This window comes from Antechinus flavipes, chromosome 2 (assembly GCF_016432865.1).
Source record: "Antechinus flavipes isolate AdamAnt ecotype Samford, QLD, Australia chromosome 2, AdamAnt_v2, whole genome shotgun sequence".
Classification (NCBI taxonomy): domain Eukaryota; kingdom Metazoa; phylum Chordata; class Mammalia; order Dasyuromorphia; family Dasyuridae; genus Antechinus; species Antechinus flavipes.
This window is the reverse complement of record NC_067399.1, coordinates 638,559,930-638,578,366: the sequence shown is the minus strand read 5'-3', so window position 1 is coordinate 638,578,366 and position 18,437 is coordinate 638,559,930. Positions and strand designations below refer to the sequence as shown.

At 45.3% G+C, this 18,437-nt stretch overlaps 1 protein-coding gene across 1 annotated transcript in view; it reads left to right on the top strand.

Annotated features, from left to right (window-relative positions):
* LOC127546967 (cadherin-23-like) overlaps positions 1-18,437 on the top strand; it is a 221,618-nt gene that overhangs the window by 165,166 nt on the left and 38,015 nt on the right. The window lies entirely within an intron of this gene.

Genomic DNA, 18,437 nt, shown 5'->3' with positions numbered 1-18,437 from the left:
AGGCTCAGGGAGGACCCAAGATCCTTGTTCCCATGGGTCCCCTGACCTTTGCCAAATTGGGTGGACACCAAAGGGCAGAGGTACTATCTGCCCCCAGGGCTCTGGCATCTAGCCCAATCTATCTGGTCAGAAGGTCTGCTGGTAGAGATTGAGTTTCTAATTGCTAAAAACCCAACTGTGTCAAGTGGGTGAGCCCTCAGACCAGGTCCCAAATTGGCCCAGTTTTTTATAATCCTGTACCTGCCTTAAATTGGGGGTGAGAGAAGGGAGAGGTCTGGTGAGGCTGCCCCTGCCCCGTGTCAGGGAGCTGGAATTTGTAGATAATTTGGACTCCCCCCGACAGACAGCAGAATCTTCTTGCTGACAGAGCAGCCAGCATTAGGGAGCCACTGGACTTTAGAGGAAAGCTGGACTTGGCCTGGGCAGGAGATGTGGGTAGGGATGGGGTCCAGGAAGGGAGGATGGGGTTGAAGTTCCAGGTCATACAACATGTCAGTCCAAAGCTGCTTAATAGACAAAGGAGATTTGGGAGGTGGGTGGTGCCCCGGCTGCTACCCACGGTGCTGAAAAATGTACGAAGTGGCCCTTGAAGGCTAATTTTCAAAGCAGGCAGGAGTTTGTTCTGAGCCATTTCCAAGGTTGGCAGGAATATCTATCCCCTGGATCCTGTTTAACCCATCACACCTCTCCCGGACCAATGTGCCCACATCATGATAATTAAACAGCAGATATAGCTTCATATATTCAGTAACGAGGGCATAAACATTCCACCAGCAAGAAGAGGACTGTCATTTTATTAGGAGGCATTTAACCAAAGGGTCAAAGGCCCTGAGCCTCTTGAGCACACATCTGGAAGAGGGGATGCTTCTCTTGGAAGATGGCCTGAAAAGGATTTCAGTCTCATTTTCTGGCCCAGCTGTTGTTCTCCTTCCCTTCTCCCTTAAGGCAGCTTCCAAGGCCCCCCCTTCCAGTGGGGACCCATTCTTATTCCGGCCCATCTCTCCTCCCCTGCTGATTCCTGGCATCCCTCATCCTTCATGCTCCCTTCCCCAGAGGCCTGGAGCTCAAGCTCACCTGTTGGCTGAAGGCTGAGCTTCCCCTCTACCACAACTGCTGAAACCCTTACCCGTCTGCACCCTGGAATGGAGCAAGGCCGAGGAAGGGCCCCTTCCCCAAAATGGAGAGAAGCCGTTAGACCCCGAGACACCCGCCTGAGAAGGGTTCCCCAGTGGAGGGGGCACTAGCAAGCATCCAGGATGAACCTGGCCCTATGGTAGGCTAGAACAGGCAGCCCCCTGCCTCCAGAAAATGACACTTTAAGGGTGATTCTTCCATTCATTGCCACACATCCAGCCAAGACACGATCCTCTCCAGCTTTACTTTCCTGTCCAGTGGGAGGACTGAATGGAATGACCTCTAAGGTACTTTCCATCTTTAGGTCTAGGGAGCCACATGCACAGTGAGAGCAGTGACAATCTGCATGAACCCTGCCAAAGCTTCTAGAGAACAAACAGGATCCTTTCCCCAGATTGGCTCCCCAGCCTATCCTAATTAAAGCTCTATGTCATCACGAGGCTGAGAGAAGAAGGGAAAGCTGGGGGGAGGGCCTGCAACAGCTGGTATATTGTCCTGTGGGCCGTACCCCAGCCATCATCCCAATCCATCCTGCTTGGCCCGGGAGAGGAATCGGATGGGGCCAACTCTTGCAATAGTTCTTGAGGGCCCAGAACAAACCTAAGTCCTGTTTCTGCAGAGATGTGTTCCTCCAGATCCTCGGGTGCTTCATTCTGAGCACCTGAAGTCAGTTCCCTTCTCCATAATTTGATTTTGCATTTGGGAATTGGCAAGGAGCAGAGATGGGAGGGAGGGAAGAGGTAGGGGCAGAGATAACCAGTACAGAGTAGGACTTGAGTCACACAGCCCAATCTAATAACCAGTCTTGCCAGGCACTCAGAAAAGCACTTAGATAATCTGGACTTGCGACCTTGCTGCCTACCTGTATCACCCTGGACAAGTCAACTTCCATTTTGGGAGCCTCCGTTTCTCATCTGTCCAGTGGGAATGCTTGTGAATCTTTCTAAGCACTATATGAACCATCCATCAGTAAGTATCAATTAAATGCCTACTCATCCCAGGAAGCATCACATGGAGAGAGATCCGGTCTCAGAGTCTGGATGAGCCACGTTCGGGTCCCATTCTGATATAACTGATTGTGTGACTCCGGTCATCGCTTAATCTCTCTCTGCTATAGGAAGCTAGACAAGATGTCGGGCAGTATTGGGAGAGGGAGTATGGACACTAAGTTCCAATGCCAATAGGGTGAGTCCCCAGTAGCAAGATCAATGGGCTGCCCAAGGTGAATTGGCCCAGGCAAGAAAGAGTCTGGGTTAAGGCTAGCTGGCCAGTCAGCGGTGGGGTCAGGGCTGGAAGGGCCCCTTACTTCTAATCTTATGGGGAGCTCTGTAGGAAAACCTAGACTAATTTTAGAGAGCATGAAAATGTTACTCTGAGATATCCCTAATAGAACCAGAGATATCCCATAGACTTCTCTGGGAAAAGGGAAACCTAGACTAATTTGAGACTAACCCTAGCCTAATTTAGAGAGCATAGAAATGTTACCCCAAGATATCCCTAATAGAATCATATCCCTAATAGAATCACAGATAGCATATATAGTTCTCAAGGAATAAATTTAGACTAAAGCCAGACTAATTTAGAGAGCATGGAAATCTTTCCTGAGATATCTCTAATAGAACCACAGTTATCCCATATAGTTCTCTAGGAATAGGAAAACTTAAACTAAATCTAGCCTAATTTAGAGAGCATGGAAATGTTACCCCAAGATATCCCTAATAGAATCATATCCCTAATAGAATCACAGATAGCATATATAGTTCTCAAGGAATAAATTTAGACTAAAGCCAGACTAATTTAGAGAGCATGGAAATCTTTCCTGAGATAGCTCTAATAGAACCACAGTTATCCCATATAGTTCTCTAGGAATAGGAAAACTTAAACTAAATCTAGACTAATTTAGAGAGTATGGAAATGTTACCCTGAGATATTCCTCTGAGAGTAGGAAAAACTAGACTAAATTTAGACTAAATTTAAACTGAAAGCATGAAAATATTACCCTGAGATATCCCTAATAGAATCACAGATAGCCCATAGAGTTCTCTGAGAACAGGAAAACCTAGGCTAAATTAAGACTAAACCTAGACTAATTTAGAAACATGGAAATCTTATCCTGAGATATCCCTAAAGTAACTACAGATAGCAGATACAGTTCTCTGGGAATAGGGAAACCTAGACTAAAAAAAAGAAGAAAAAAGAAGAAAGAAGAAGAAAGAGGAGGAAGAGAAAAAGGAGGAAGAGGAGGAGAAGGAAGAGAAGGAAGAAGAAGGAGGAGGAGGAGGAAGAGGAGGAGGAGGAGGAGGAGGAGGAAAAGGAGGAGGAGGAGGAGAAGGAGAAGGAGAAGAATTATTTAATAAGAGTGAGCTATATGTTTGGTGGTACTGACTGGGATAGTAGAAAAGGCTTCCCCTCACTCTGTGGTCTGACTGGCCATTAGGCCCCAGCCTGCCTAGGATCAGCCCTTTACAAGGGGTGCTCCGGGAGGCTGGGGGTGACACACTCAAGGTGAAGAGCAGTGTCATGGTTTAGGCACTGATGGACTATTTCTATGATGATAACTGTGTCTGTGGCTGACTCCCTGAACCTCGTCTGACCACATCTATTTCTGAGCTGAGGAGCCCTGACGGAGCACAATTTGATTCATAAATTACCCGGCACAAGGTGTGTGTGATGGGCTCCCCTTCCACAGTTTGTGAAAGTCATCCGCTGTTCTTCTGCAGGTCGGGGTAGAGGCGGGAGTGGCTGGCACAAGCCACTAAGGAGACTGGCACCAGAGAAGGAAAGAACAGCCAGCATCAGCATTTCCAAAGAACTGGAGCCTGAGAAAGTAGAGGGAGGGAAAGAAGAGAAAATCTGCCCAAGGAAGTAGAATATTGAGAATCAAGGAAAGTCTCTTATTCTCTTATTGATCCTCACAACAACCTTTGGAGGGCAATGCAGTTATTATCCACATTTTATATGGATAGGACAGGCAGAAGGGAAATGACTCATCTGAGTTACATCGCTAATAAGGGTCTGAGGCTGGATTTGAATTCAGGGCTCCTTGATTCCAAGTACCAAATCTCCATCCACTGTACCACTAACTCAATGAAATGTGCATTGAGATCATATTCTTTTATCTATCATCTGTCTATCTATCCATCCATCTATCCATCTTTCTAGCTAGCTAGCTATTCATCCATCCATCTATCATCTGCCTGTTTATTGTATCTATCTGTCTGTCCGTCTATCTACCTATCTGTCTGTCTGTCTATTTTGTCTATCCATCTTTCTAGTTATCTATCTATCCAGCCATTTATCCATCTGTCTATTCCATCCATCCATCCATCCATCTCTCCATTCATCCATCCTTTTATCTGACTGTCTAGCATACCAATAGAGAATTACTAGTATAATATATAATATATCATACATATAACATATACATATTTTATATCTTCTGTATGCAGGTTTCTCTCAATCAGCAGAGTTGGCAGTTTGCCATAAGGGGCATCTGTGGCTCCGTCCCCTCCCCCCGTGCTTTTCCCACAGACCTTGGCAGAGTAGACCCCTTGTCAGTTTGTGGACAGCTGGGAGATGGACGACTCCCTGTGCAGCCCCCGCCCCAACTCCTCTCCTTGAGTACTGGAACATTGTCCCCTTTGTTTTCTTAAATGTCTGCCCTCCCCCCCAGCCCCTCTACCTCTCCCCCGAAAGACAAGGCCTTTTAGATCATCAAAAATGAAATGATGCTTATGAGAGGTCTGAGATGACTTTATCAGTGCACGTAAATCACCGTGATCACACAGCTTCTCCAGAGTGCCAAGATTCTGGTGAATTATGGTGGGCACAGGGCTGAGCGGTAGGAGGGGGTGCTGTACATCGGAACAGCTCCCTGAGTGAATCCCAGCCTCGCCATCCTTAGCTCAAACCCCCGTCCATCCCAGACCCTGATCCTTAGAGAAAATGGGCCAAAACTAAAGGGAATCAGGCTCTGGTCAGTCCGGGTTGTCATGAAAAGGCCAGCAGAGCCTATGGCTTTGGGATTCCCCTGTGTTGGGGTGTGGGCCATCCCCTTCCCCAGAAATCCTCTGTCGCTTAGTAGGGGCCTGCTCTGCCCTGGTTCTCCAACTGATCATCCCCTGGGAAACTGCTGGGGTCGGGGCGAGGGAGGAAAATTGACTGTGTCAAAACAAGGGCAATTAGGTGGGTCCACACACGTCCCAAGGTTGGGGGGCAGGAATTCTTCCTTCTTCGGTCCACTAGTGTCCATCCTACCAAAGGCCAGACAGGAAGGGGTTAGTTCACCAGCACTAACCCACATGACATTTTACTATTATCATAATGAGTCCAGGTCCCTGGTTTGCCAGGGTCGTGCCCTTGCTTAGCCTCTGTGCCCACTGCAGAAACTTCCCTTCCTTAATTCACCTGGGTAGGGATGGAGGTGAAAGAAGTCTAATAGAGTTCCCCAAATCTAATAAAATAAGAAAAAATTTAAGGGAAAGGGAATAAGCATTTATTAATTACCTACTAGATACCAGGTACTGTGCTAATATAGTATCTCATTTGATCTTCAACGATCCCTGGAAAGCAGATGCTATTATTATCCCCATTTTACAGGTGAGGAAACTGAGGCAGGCAGAGGTTACATGACACATCCAGAGTCATTCCGGGATGAAGCCAGGACCACTGCTCTATCCACTAGGCTACCTGGTTCCCTCTTTTTCCTCTGGTGAAATATAGAGATGCTGAGAGTTCTGTTCTGTTCCTAATAGATCATAGATTTAAAGCTTGAAGGGACCTCAGAGGTCACCAGGTCCACCCCCCTCGTCTCACAGATGAGGAAATTCTACTCACAGCGGAGAAATGGCTTAGCCTGGGAGCGGTGATTCGAACCCTTTGCTCTTCATGCATTAAGTACCTTCTGTATCTGGCCCCATCCTTGCTTTCCCACAACCACCATATAAGCCAGTGCTTATTATCATCCCCATTTTACAGATGAGAAAGCTGAGGCTCAAGAATTAAGTGATTTTTTTCCATGTTATACAACTAATAGAACCCAGATTTTCTGACTTGAGCCACGCACTCCTTGTCAACACTCTCTCAAAATAGAAAACAGGGGCAGCTAGATGAGAGAACACGGCCTGAGTCAGGAGGACCTGAATTCAGACCCATCCTCAGAAACTTAACACGTCTGAACTGTGTGACCCTGGGCAAGTCCCTTAACGCCAATTGTGCTGCCAAAATAATAAGATAATAAGAAGATGCAACAGTAGAAGGTGCTCAGTTTGTATAGGCAGTCTCTTGTCTTTAACTTTGCCACTGGATCTCTGGATTTGTGCTCAGAAGCACTAGATCCGAGTCCCCGCTGCCGGTCACGGCCTCCTTGGCTTTGGGCAGCTTCCGTGCTCTCCCTGAGAGAAATCTCCCCGTCTCTAAAATGAGGGAGGTCCCAACCCCAGAACCTCTGAGATCACTGCCCATCTCACTTCCTCCTCCAGCGGGCCCCCCATCCCTCCTCTCCGACAGGCAAAATCCCAGGGTCCGAGTCCCCTTGGCCAGTCAGTGCTCCCTGCCACCCCCAGCCTGCAATGGTTGTCTGCTCCTCAGGGAAAAATTGAACGAGAGAAAGGTGACTCTGGGTGGTGAGTGAGTGTGAGTGTTGTGTGTGAAGGGGGTGGGGGTGAGTGAGGGGGGGTGTATTTGTGTGTGTGTGTGTGCTCTGCAAACTTACAGGCTCACCCCTGACGCTTCCTGCCTCCCACTGATCCTTCCCTGATGTGTGGCTTGTCTCTTCGGGCAGACCCTCAGCCCTTGGGTTCCAGGCCCAGGGTGTGTCCGGTGAGGGTGTGTGCTCAGGGTGTGCCCGGGGTGTGCCCGGGGTATGCCTGGGGTGTGCTCAGGGTGTGTCTGGGGTGTGCCCGGGGTGTGCCAGGGTGTGCCTGGGATGTGCTCAGGGTGTGTCTGGGGTGTGCCCGGGGTGTGCCTGGGGTGTGCCAGGGTGTGCCCGAGGTGTGCCCGGGGAGGGTGTGTGTGCTCAGGGTGTGCCCGGGGTGTGCCCAAGGTGTGCCTGGGGTGTGCTCAGGGTGTGTCTGGGGTGTGCCCGGGGTGTGCCTGGGGTGTGCCAGGGTGTGTCTGGGGTGTGCCAGGGTGTGCCCGGGGTCCCAGTGCCCAGCACAGTGGCCCTGTGTGATGGGCATCCAACGTGTGCTTTAGGATGACTTTGGTGTTGGTGACCCAGAGAAAGAGCCCTTTGTGAAGGCGATTGAGCACCGGTATATTCCTATCTGTTTAGAAGGCAAGACTCCCAGGGTCACGTCATATAAACGGGGGCATTCTCATCTCTGCAATAGATAATAACAACGCCCGAACACGCGCCGCCGTTATTGTTTGGGGACGGGAGTTCCGGCTGACCCCTGGGCCGACTGTGTGCATCTACTTGTCATCAAGTCTCCAAGGTCACCGTCTGAGCCCGAGTCATCCCAGCCTCACAGCTCCGGCCGTACCTGGTCACTTGGGCTAACAGCATCCTGTAAAGTGGGGTCAGTTATTAACAAATTAGCCGGCCAGGCCTGTTAGTAGTTCCATTACAAAAGATAATCGTTTGTTAGCTTAACTACAGCCCTGCTGGGCTCCACAAGGGTGATCATTTCAGGAAAACGCTGAGGAAGGCTGGCCTCAGACCAGGAAATATAAGGCCGTGTCCCTCACATATATTTGTGGAAATTCCAAAGGCTTTATCTGGAGGAGAGGCAGAAAGGAAACAATAATTAATATATAAGTATATTCATTTAAAACAATAATATTACATAATTATAGCAATTATAATTAATTAGAGGAGAATTCCTTTAACTTATTTAAGCAAATAATTATAATTCACAAATAAGCTCTATTAGAACAGCCCATAACTTCATCTGGGAAGCAGAGCATGGGATTCTGTTTTCAGACTTTGTTTATATTTGTGTTTATTTAGGTTTTGATTTTGCTTTTTGGCACCTGGATCTTTCTATCCAGTCTAGCCTGGAAGTTCAGGGTCTACTCTCAAGATCAGCCCAACTGCTGTTTAGCATTTGCTCCATTTTTTCCTTGGAAGGGGCTGTTCCTCCTCAGACAGCCTGGTGTCCTCCCCACTCCCAGGGGCTCATCTTGTGGGGGCCGGATTTAGAGCAGACCCTTTATGGGTCTTAGCCTATCTCAGAATCCCCACGCTCAGTGAACCCCCCTAGCCTCTGCCTTCCCAATAACAAGGATTGTTTCTGACTTTGGGCTAGTTTCAATTTCCCACGACACTTTTTTTATTTTTGAGATGGGACGAGCTAGAGCTATGCTCTCAGGAGTATAAGAAACACCTGGTGTGAAAATCCTCTCCAGTACAGATCAACAACTCGTATAGCGTACGTCAAGTCAAAAAGAGTTGTCAGACCCGGGCCCAACAATCCTGAGTGCTGCCTGAACCAGATTTAAATGCATTTGGGAAATATTTAACAAAATAAATAAAAATGCATCAATACAAGCATCAGTGACATTACATTTTACAACTAATAGGCAACTAGTGCTGAATTCTTATGTATGGATCAATTATTACCCCCACCCCCAGCCCTATTTTAATTTGACCTCAGCTTTAGGAGTAACGGGTCTTCCTACACTCTATTCATTATAGACCACTGTCTCGGCTGCTAATATTAATAGTCTGTATGTATATAGAACGTGCAGGCTCATGAAACACTTATTTGTCCCTCACTATTATCCTATGAGGCAGACGGTGGAATGATTTCCATTTTATAGCAGAGGAAATTAAAACTCAGAAAAAGGTGTCCCTTGACCAGAAATGAACCTACTAAGTGCATCAGACAGCATCTGAACCACGAGTGTTCTCACTCGAGAAACAAAACACTCCTCACAACAGTCCTTTCGAACTGGGTTTCTGTTTGTTTTGGTGGACTTGGAGGGCGGGAACTCCTTTCCAGCACACTCAGAGAGCTTGAGGGGGAAAAGTCAGTGAAATTCTCAACCTCGGTCTCCAGCCCAAACCGAAAGAGTGGCTGTAACCCAAGCCTCCACACGCCATATGTTTCTCATGGAGTTATTGACTCCAGCACAGGCTGTGGGCAGCCTCAGTAGCTGGTCCTTTTGTCAGTGGGCAGCTAAATAACAATCTTTAATTTATAAGGCATCTTGCATTGAGCCCATATCTCAAACAGGCTTCCAGATTTAATTATACATTGACGGAATTATATGGCAAGCTAAATTATAGGCCCGTGCTGGGTGGTGTTGAGTCTGCAATTGAGCCAGGTAAAAATGCCTGGAAGGGTTCGGGTGGGGGAGTGTTTAATGGGATTGAGTTTGGCAGAGAGAAGGCGAATCCATGGCCCTTTGGAAAGCCATCTTAACCCTTTCAGGTCCATAGATATTGGGTACCAACAGCTTCAAGGTTTAAAATAGCCACAGAAAATCATAGAATAAAAGAGTTAAGAAGGACCTTCCAGGCCATTTAATCCATTTCAAACCTGAATTAGAATTTCCACCTCCAACAGCTATGACATGTGGTTGTCCAGTCTTTGTTTGGAGGCCTTCAGGATGGAAAAAAACACAAAATTTCTCAGGGTAGCCCACTTTCAGAGAGCTATTATTGCAACATGACTGCTCCCTAGGTCAAGCTGAAATCAGTCACTTCAATGACCTTCACCCAAACTTCTGTGCTCTGGAACCAGTCAACAAGCTTTTTATCAAGCATCTACTATATAACAGTCATGGTGGTAGGATTATAGAGAAAAAAAAAAAAACCAAAACATTTCTACCTTCAAAGAACTCATATTCTACTGGGGATGAATGACATGTTCATATGTAAATAAATACCCCAAAAGTTACAAAATAAATTCCAGAGATGCATTAATATCTGGGGGAAGAAATCGGGGAAGGCCTCGTGCTCAAGACAGAGCATGAGCAGGGCTTTATAGTGGTTGAGCTTGACATCAGTCATGGGGCGTTCAGAGAGGACAAAAACCTCCCTATGACATGTTCCCTGAGGCATCGGCAGATTCTTGACCAGAAAGAACCCGAGGTGGCTGGCCCAGGGGAAAGACTCTATGTTTAGATTCACAGAAAATTGTGGCTGAAGAAGAATTTGCACTTAGTAGGCTCTTTTCACTTAGATATTGACACAATAATAAGGCCGCAGGGACATGCTGTTGATTGAGTAGCTGTTGAGATAAATGAGTCAGGCTCTATCTGGGACTCAAGGCTGACTTCTGGCCATGGGAGTTTGAGGGAACTAGGTAATTTTAACTGGATGGGAGCAGCAGAAATCATGTCTTCTATCCCCTTGTCTCCTGCCCACCTGAGTCCTAGGAATAAACCCTGGAGAAGGTTAGTGTTTAAGAAAGCATGGGCCCTCAAAAATGAATTAAGGACCCATTTGTCAATAAGCTTCTTGAAGACTGTCTTGGGCCTGCCATTCTCTGTGCCTCCTTTTCCCCTTCTATGAAATGAAAGTGTTGAACCAGATGCTCTCTAAGGCTTCTTCCTGCTCAAAATCCTGTGTCATGGTGGACACCTGTAATCCTGGCTCTGAGGGAATCAGCTTAGGTTCCCTACTAAGTGAGATTTTAATATGGTGCAAGCTTGGGAACAGGGTATCTGAGGACCCCAGAAACAGGGCCTGTCAAAGCTCCTGTGCTAGTCAGAGTGGGACCAGGTCTGTCACAAGATAAGGAAATCTCTAAAAAGAGCCTCTGATTTTGCTGTTATTCCTTACAGCTTCAAGCACAGAGTTGGACACACAGTAAATAAAATGTGTCTGCTCTGGAGGATAATTCCAAAATTTTGCAGAGAAGAAAACAAAGAAGGAAGTAGAGATAAGTGGGACCTTTTACTAGATTGACCTTCTCCAAATAATGCTGTTAGGAAACCCTTCTCCTCCTCCAGCCCCGATCTTGCCCCTGTGACCAAACTCCAAGGGCCCAAGGAGAGCCCAGATCTCCCTCCATTCTCAAGGAGAGACCAAGAGCGAGGGAGCCCTTGGAACTGGCTCCTCTCCAAAGCAGAGGGAGGGGGAGACGAGAGGGAGAGGAATTGCTGTTAGCCCAGTAGAGCAGACAAACCAATTGAAAGCCATCAGCCCGTGTTGCCACACGCACTGTCAACCACTCACTAAACTGCTTTTAAACCAAGCCAGACCTCTTCACTGGGTCAAGAAGCTGACAGGGAGATAACAAGAGAACAAGGAATGGAGAAGAGATTTTCATGGAGATGGGAGGGGGAGGGATGGTGGAGAGGACCAGTGACAGGCCAAGTACATCTCTGGAAGTGGAAGGAGTGAGAAAGTCACGGTGGGAGCCTCAGGAAAGAGCTTGTTTCTCTGCCCTCCCCTCGTCTTCCAGCCTGTGTCAGAAGGAAGAGGTTTCCCTTTTCTTTCCATCTCTTCTCCAGAGCTCATCCTGACAGCTCCTAAGAAAACTTGGGACTCCCCTTACTTGGACTCATAGATCTGGACCTAGAAGAATAGAAAATGAGAGTCAACTCTTGTTTTCCAGATTAAAACACAAATAAATAAATTAACTGAGCACCAGAAACTGAGGGACTCACCAATATTCACACAGGTAACCATGACAAAAACAGAATTTCATCCCAGGTCTTTAGTCCAAACCCAGTATTCTACTCAATAGAATTTACTGTACCTGGTCCCATGATTCCTTTCCTCCCCAGAACATTTTGGATCCCTTCCCTCCCTCTAGGTACACTTAAGTCTCCCCCAACTTCAAATAAACAAGTCCATTCCATTCAATAAACATTTATTAAGCATCTATTAGGTGCCTGGCAAGTACTAAGCCCTGAAAACCAACAGACAAATAAAACCCCTCAAATTTGCTCAATCCTGGGCCTCCTTTAACTCTCTTGGGACTTCATTGCCAAACTCTGTCCCCAAGTGGACAAAACTCACGGCCTTTACTTCCCGGTCACCAGACTTCCGATGAGGAGAGTCATCATCACTGTGAATAGTATATCATTTTTGAAGTTTACAAAGCATTTTGCAACATCAGCCCGTTCAAAGCTCTCAAAAATCAGTAAAATAAACACTACAGATTTTACTAGCACTGTATTATAGAGAAGGGAACCTCGTCTCAGGGAAGTGACATGATTTGGCCAGGGTCACACAGCTAGAAAATGTCAATCCCCTGTCCTTCCAAACTCCAAGAAAAAATTTTTTTCTACCTCCTAAATCCCACGTTTTGCCTGATAATTTAATTTCTCTCCTCAAGCACTCTTCTAAAACTGCTCTCCATAATTCCTTGCCAAACCCCACAGTCTTTTCTCAGCCTCAGTTTACCTTGTCTTCTCCTCAAATACTTGATGTCACTAACCACCCCCTTCTCGAAAAAAAATTGTCTTTTCTCTAGAGGCAGCTAAATGGTGCAGTGGACAGAACACCACAGACCTGGACTCAGGAAATCTAGAATTTACATCTAGCCTCAGATACTTACCTGGGCAAGTCACTTAACTTCTGTCTGCCTCAATTTCCTCAACTGTAAAATAGGGGAGGGATAATATAATAGCCCCTATCTCCTAGAGGTTTAGTAATGATCAAATGAGACGTTTGTAAGTGCTTACCACAATGTCTGGAACATAGTAGGTGCTTAACAAATGCTTATTTCTTTCCTTTTCTTGTATTTTTTGTGACAAAGCACAATTCTAATTATAATACTAGGTCATATTGATGTTATGACTAGATCATAACATTACAGTTTATAAAGCACAACATCATTAGCCATGAATTGCTTGTATTTATCATCTCTGTTTTACAGATAAGGAACCTGAGATTCAGGGACTCATTCAAGATCACAGAGCTTGTAATCAACAGGGCTTGGGATTTTAACTCATATCTTCTCATTCCACATTCAATGTTCTTTGTCCTACACCAAAACCATTTTCCATTTTCCCTGACTCCAGTCTAAAATGTACATCCCCCTGCTCCTCCGACTGTTCCTTCTCTGCTTTCTTTTTCTCTTCGTATCACTCTATCTGTGCATAAAATGTGGAAAACAGGCTCTGACCTTGTCCCCATGAGTAAACAGATGCTGCCTCATGATTTCCCCTCTCCACTCTGTGCCAGTGACTGTCAAATCCGTGGCCCCGGCCCCAGCCGCATTCATTTTCACCCAGCCTCCAATTCCATATCTCCTGCTGCCCACAGGACATTCCCCTTAGACTATCTGCCATCACTTCAAACTTCAATACTATTTAGGAATTTATCTAAACCCTTCCAGAACAGTTTATATTTCCAACCTACACTCCCTCGAGCTGTAAAAATAAGCCTCATTGGTTTAATCTCCACTGTTTAAAGTAGGATTTTTTTTAATTCATTCAGAATTTGGCTCTTTCAAGTTTCAAATGGAGAGACTTTCTCTTTCTCATATTTCAGTGAATAAGATTATATTTTCCCTATCACCTTCTCTCTCTCTCTCTCTCTCTCTCTCTCTCTCTCTCTCTCTCTCTCTCTCTCTCTCTCTCTCTTTCTCTCTCTCTGCCTGTCTTTATCCCCTGCCACCCACACATACCCACTTATAACTATCTTCCTAGTTGTCTTGCCTACCTCAAGGGGCCTAAATGCCTCCTTGCCTCCCCTTCCCAAAATGAAGCACCAAGACCCTCCTTGCCTACATGCTTAGTCATGATTTTCTAGAATCCTTAGAGTTGGAACTGAATTTCCAGCAACTTCTCCCCATTCTTAATTCAGCAGAGCATTTTCCTTCCCAGCTATGAACCACCCCACCAGAGCATCAAGTATCCAAAAGGGAAGCTTCCCTTCTGCTCAAGGGTGGAGGCTGAGCAGGTGAGAGGCAGCAAAAGCAAGGTGACCTGCTGCCACTTCCAGTACCTACCCCCATGGGATTTGGGGAAAGAATGCCTTAGGCCGGGGCTCGGGCATATCTATGGTGTCACTTTCCAGGTTAGAAATAAAAACCAGCTTGGATTGCTACAGGGCCAGCTGCCCCTCGGGACAGAACTCCCAGGCATTGAGGCAGGGGGCTTCAATCTATCAAGCTATCCGATCTCGTCAGTCTCAAGAGGGCTGCTTACCCAGCAGATGAGGCTGTAATCTCACTCGAGCTCTCTGGCCAAGGTGCTGAATATGATTCATAGATCATAGGACCAGAGCTAGACCTGCAAGAGAGCTTAGAAGTCACAGAGTCCAACCTTTTCGTTTTAAGCATGAGGAAAATAGGGGCCATAGAAATTGTGGCTTCTACAAGGTCACATATCTATTAAGTGACAAATTAAGGGATTAAAACCCAGGTTCTGTGGCTGCAGTTCCAACATTTCAGCAAGGAGGTAAAGTGGAAAGAGCATCAGGTCTGGAGTCAGGAAGACCTGAATTCAAATCCAGCCTCAGACAGTGACCTTGGACAAGACACTCTGTGTCAGCCTCAATGTTCTCAAGTATAAAATGAGGTTAATTGTAACACCCAATTCATAGGGTTATTGTGAGGATGAAATGTGTATTTTTTCCATAATTCTTTGAATGTTGTCTCCTCCCTCCTTGAGGAAGGGAAGAGTGGTTTGCTCTTTCTTTCTGTCTTCAGCACTTAATATAGTACCTGAAAAATAATAAATGTTTAATAAATGCTTGTTTCTTTCCTACCATCCTTCTCTTCTGCCTCCCTTCTCTCCATTTTTTTCCTTTTTTCCTTTCTTCTTTCCTTCTTTCTTCCTTTCCTTCTTTCTGTATTTTTCCTTCCTTCTTTTCCTTTCTTTTTTCCTTCCTTCTTCCTTTCTTTCTCCCTCCCACTCCCTTCCACATTTCTTCCTTTATCCTTCCTTCCTTTTCTTCCTTTTTTCCTTCCTTCTTTCCCTCCCTCCTTCCTTCCTTCTTCTCTCCCTACCTCCTTTCCTTCTTTTTTCTTTTTTTTCCTTCCTTTCCTCCCTCTTTTTCTCCCTTCCTCCTTCTTCTCTCTCTTTCTTCTTTCCTTCTTTCCTTCCTTCTTTTTTCTTTCTTCTTTCCTCATTCTTTCTTTCTTTTTTCTTTCTATCCCTCTTTTCCTTTCTCCCTCTCTTTCTTCCTTTCCTTCTTTCTTCCCTTCCTTCTTTTTTCCTTTCTTCTTTCCTTCCTTCTTCCTTTCTTTCTCCCTCCCACTCTCCCTCCCTTCCATATTTCTTCCTTTATCCTTCCTTCCTTCTTTTCTTTCTTCCTTTCTTTCTCCCTCTCTTTCTCCTTTTTCTGTTCTTCCTTTCTTTGTTATATCCAATAGCTGTACCATGTTGTTTGCATATACAGAATCATATAATATCAGATCTAAAATGCACCATACAGATCATCTATTCTAACCCATTCATTTTACAAATGAAAAAACTGAAGGACAGAAGGAAGAAGCAGTTTGTCCACAGCTAGTGTCAGTCATAGGACTGGAACCCAGATCTCCTACTTCATGTTTTTTTTTTCTGCCATACCTGCAAATATGTTTTCTTTATCAGACCAGGTGGAGACATGGGGATAGTTTGATGGCAGCTCATCCCACTAATGGAAAAATCACTCAAAATTAATGTCACTATTGGGTAGGTAGCATCATCTTCATATACTAAGGATGGCGTTTTGTTTATATTTCTCTCTCCCTTCTTGTCTAGCCCTCAGATTATTACACAGGCTTTTTCAGACACTTTAAGCTAGACATGGTACACAACAAATTAGTCTCAGACTCCTGCCCACTGTTTCAGACACATCATGAGGGTGAACAGATCAAGGGCATTCAAACAACCAAATACACAAAGTAGACTGGGCAGAAAGCTTTCTCCTAGGCCCTACACATGGCTGGTGCTCATCTTCCCCAAGAATATAAACACTTTGAGGAAAGGGACTGTCTCCTTTTATCTGTATCTCTCCAGAGCCTCACACAGTTCCTGGCACATAATAAATGACTAATAAATGTTTTTTGATTAAGTGACTCGTTGATGGAAGTTTTATATTATTATGTTCATATTAAGGTTTGATCATATTTCAAGGTGGAAAGTTAGTTAAGAAAGTAAGCACCTCCCCTCCAAGGATATCTGTTACTTCTGCTCTTGACGTTCTGAGAAGGCTTCATGGAGAAAGGGGGATTTTAGAGTCTATTAGCAACATAAAATAGATGACTTGGAGAGACCCAGCACAATTCCATCCTCTTTCTCTCCCCTTCCTTAAAGAATCAAAAATAGTTTAGTGCAGGATAAATAAGACTTGCTATATGAGAAACCTCATTCCCAGTGAGGATTTCCACCCTCAAGTGAGAGGTTCCATCCTTCAATGTAATTCAGTATCACATACATTTAAGTCGATATTACATATCAAACACTGTGGTCTCTTCCCAGTCTGAGGAGGAATCAGAGAAAAGTCAGAGCCCCAAAGCATCCTCAAGTTGAGCTGTATTTGTTAGTCTTCTTTCAGGGGATTTCTTCTCCTTCTTGGCATGGAGCATTGGGTCTACTCTGTCGCCTCCCAGAGCCACGGGGGTGTTATTCACGCCAGTTCATTAGCCATGATAGAGTCTGTAGATGACAGCCCAGTGGGTGTGATGCAACGGCCAGGGAGTTAGTCCCTTTCTATTGGGCAGATGATTGTGGCTGTGGCTGGAGGGCAGGTGAATTATTCTGATTCTAAAGTGTAAGAATTACTGGTCGTATGTGAAGGATAGATGTAGGATGTGAAGGAGTGGGTATGGGGGAGTGTCTGGGGCAGGTGTATGAGTGGGGCTGTGGATGTTGACAGAGACAAGCAGAGGGGATGATGTGGATGCGTGGGGAGAGCTGAGGGAAAGCTGGGGCTGTGTGTCTTTAAGATGGGGGCTCCTGCCCTTTCTTCAGCTTAGAAGGTCAAGAATAAGGTCTGAGTCCAAGCCGTGTTAAAGCAAGGTTCCTGACCAGTTCTGCGAACATTGATTATACCAGTAAATCTCCCTCCAAGGGGCCCTGGAAGCGGGGGAAAGGGCCTTGTTTGTTCAGCTGGTATCCTGTTGTGCAATTTTATCACTAAATCTCAGTCTCATAGACAGGGAGTCACTCTTGGGCCTGCCCTCTAAGACAATTAATTAATTTGGGTTTTCTGGGGACTGGAGTCACTTAAAAGAGAAGATATGATACAAGGTTTTGGGAGGGGGTGGGAGAGGGCTATTGAAGATTTTGGGGGGGGACTTCTTAAGGTCTTAACTAGGAGACACTCTAGGTTCCCCTACTTGGAGAATTTAGCTGATGTTCCACTCAGCTTCTCATACATATTCTCCTATCTCAGTTGCCTCATCCTCAACTGCAGAGTTCCTGGATGAAGTTATGCACTGTGGGCAGTCTTTCTTTCCATTTCTTTCCCTTTTATTCCCTCCTGTAATACTGGTCATAGAAGGCTTCTAGGCCAGAGTTCCTTGAGGCTGCCCCTGACTTTGAGATTATTGGAGGATAGTCCTCAGCATCCCCATGAGTCCCCTTACAGGAAAGCAGACAGGGCTTCCTTTGATCCTAGCTCTCTCCATGACCCTTTAACTTAGATCGCTGTCTAAGGAGTAGCCACTTAGAAGAAAGATCAATATGTCCTGCCAGGTCTGAAGAAAATGGGTTTGGAACCATGGGTGGAATTTTCAAAGAAGCAAATTTAGGCTTGATCTAAAGAAAAATTTCTCAGTTATTAAAGGTGTTCGGTGGGCTATCTCAGGAGGAAGGGAGTTTCTCCCTTTTAGTAGAGATCTCTGGAGATCATAAAGAAGATTCTTGGGATAGTTAAATGGCATAATAGATAGAACACCAGCTCTGAAGTCGGAAGAACCTGAGTTCAAATCTATCCTCAGACACTTAACACTACCTTACTAGCTGTGTGACCCTGGGCAAGTCAAAACTCCAATTGCTTAGATAAAATAAATAAATGAATAAATAAATAAATGAGCTGGGAACTAAATAAAATAAATAAATGGATGGATGGATGAGTGGATAAATAAGTGAACAAATAAGTAAATGAATAAATAAACAAATAAATAAATAAGATTCTTGGTCAGGTACAGTTGGAAAATAATTTGTCTTTTTGGGTATTATGGGATTCTGTGACTTGTATGAACAAAGGGAAGAACAACAAAGTTCTGTGTGGTCTGTCAAGTGAGACTTTAAAGACTAGAAGGGACAAGTTGGGAAATAGTGAGAAATGAAGTTTATAGGCAAGATGGGACCCAATTATAGAGGGCCTGGAAGTCAAGCAGACTTAGCTAAATTTAATGGTAAAAGCATTAGGGAGCCACTAAAGGTTGTAGATCAGGAAAGTAACCTAATTACATTATTTTTTATAGGAAATAAGTTTTTCCCTGGCCAAATGAGCAGCA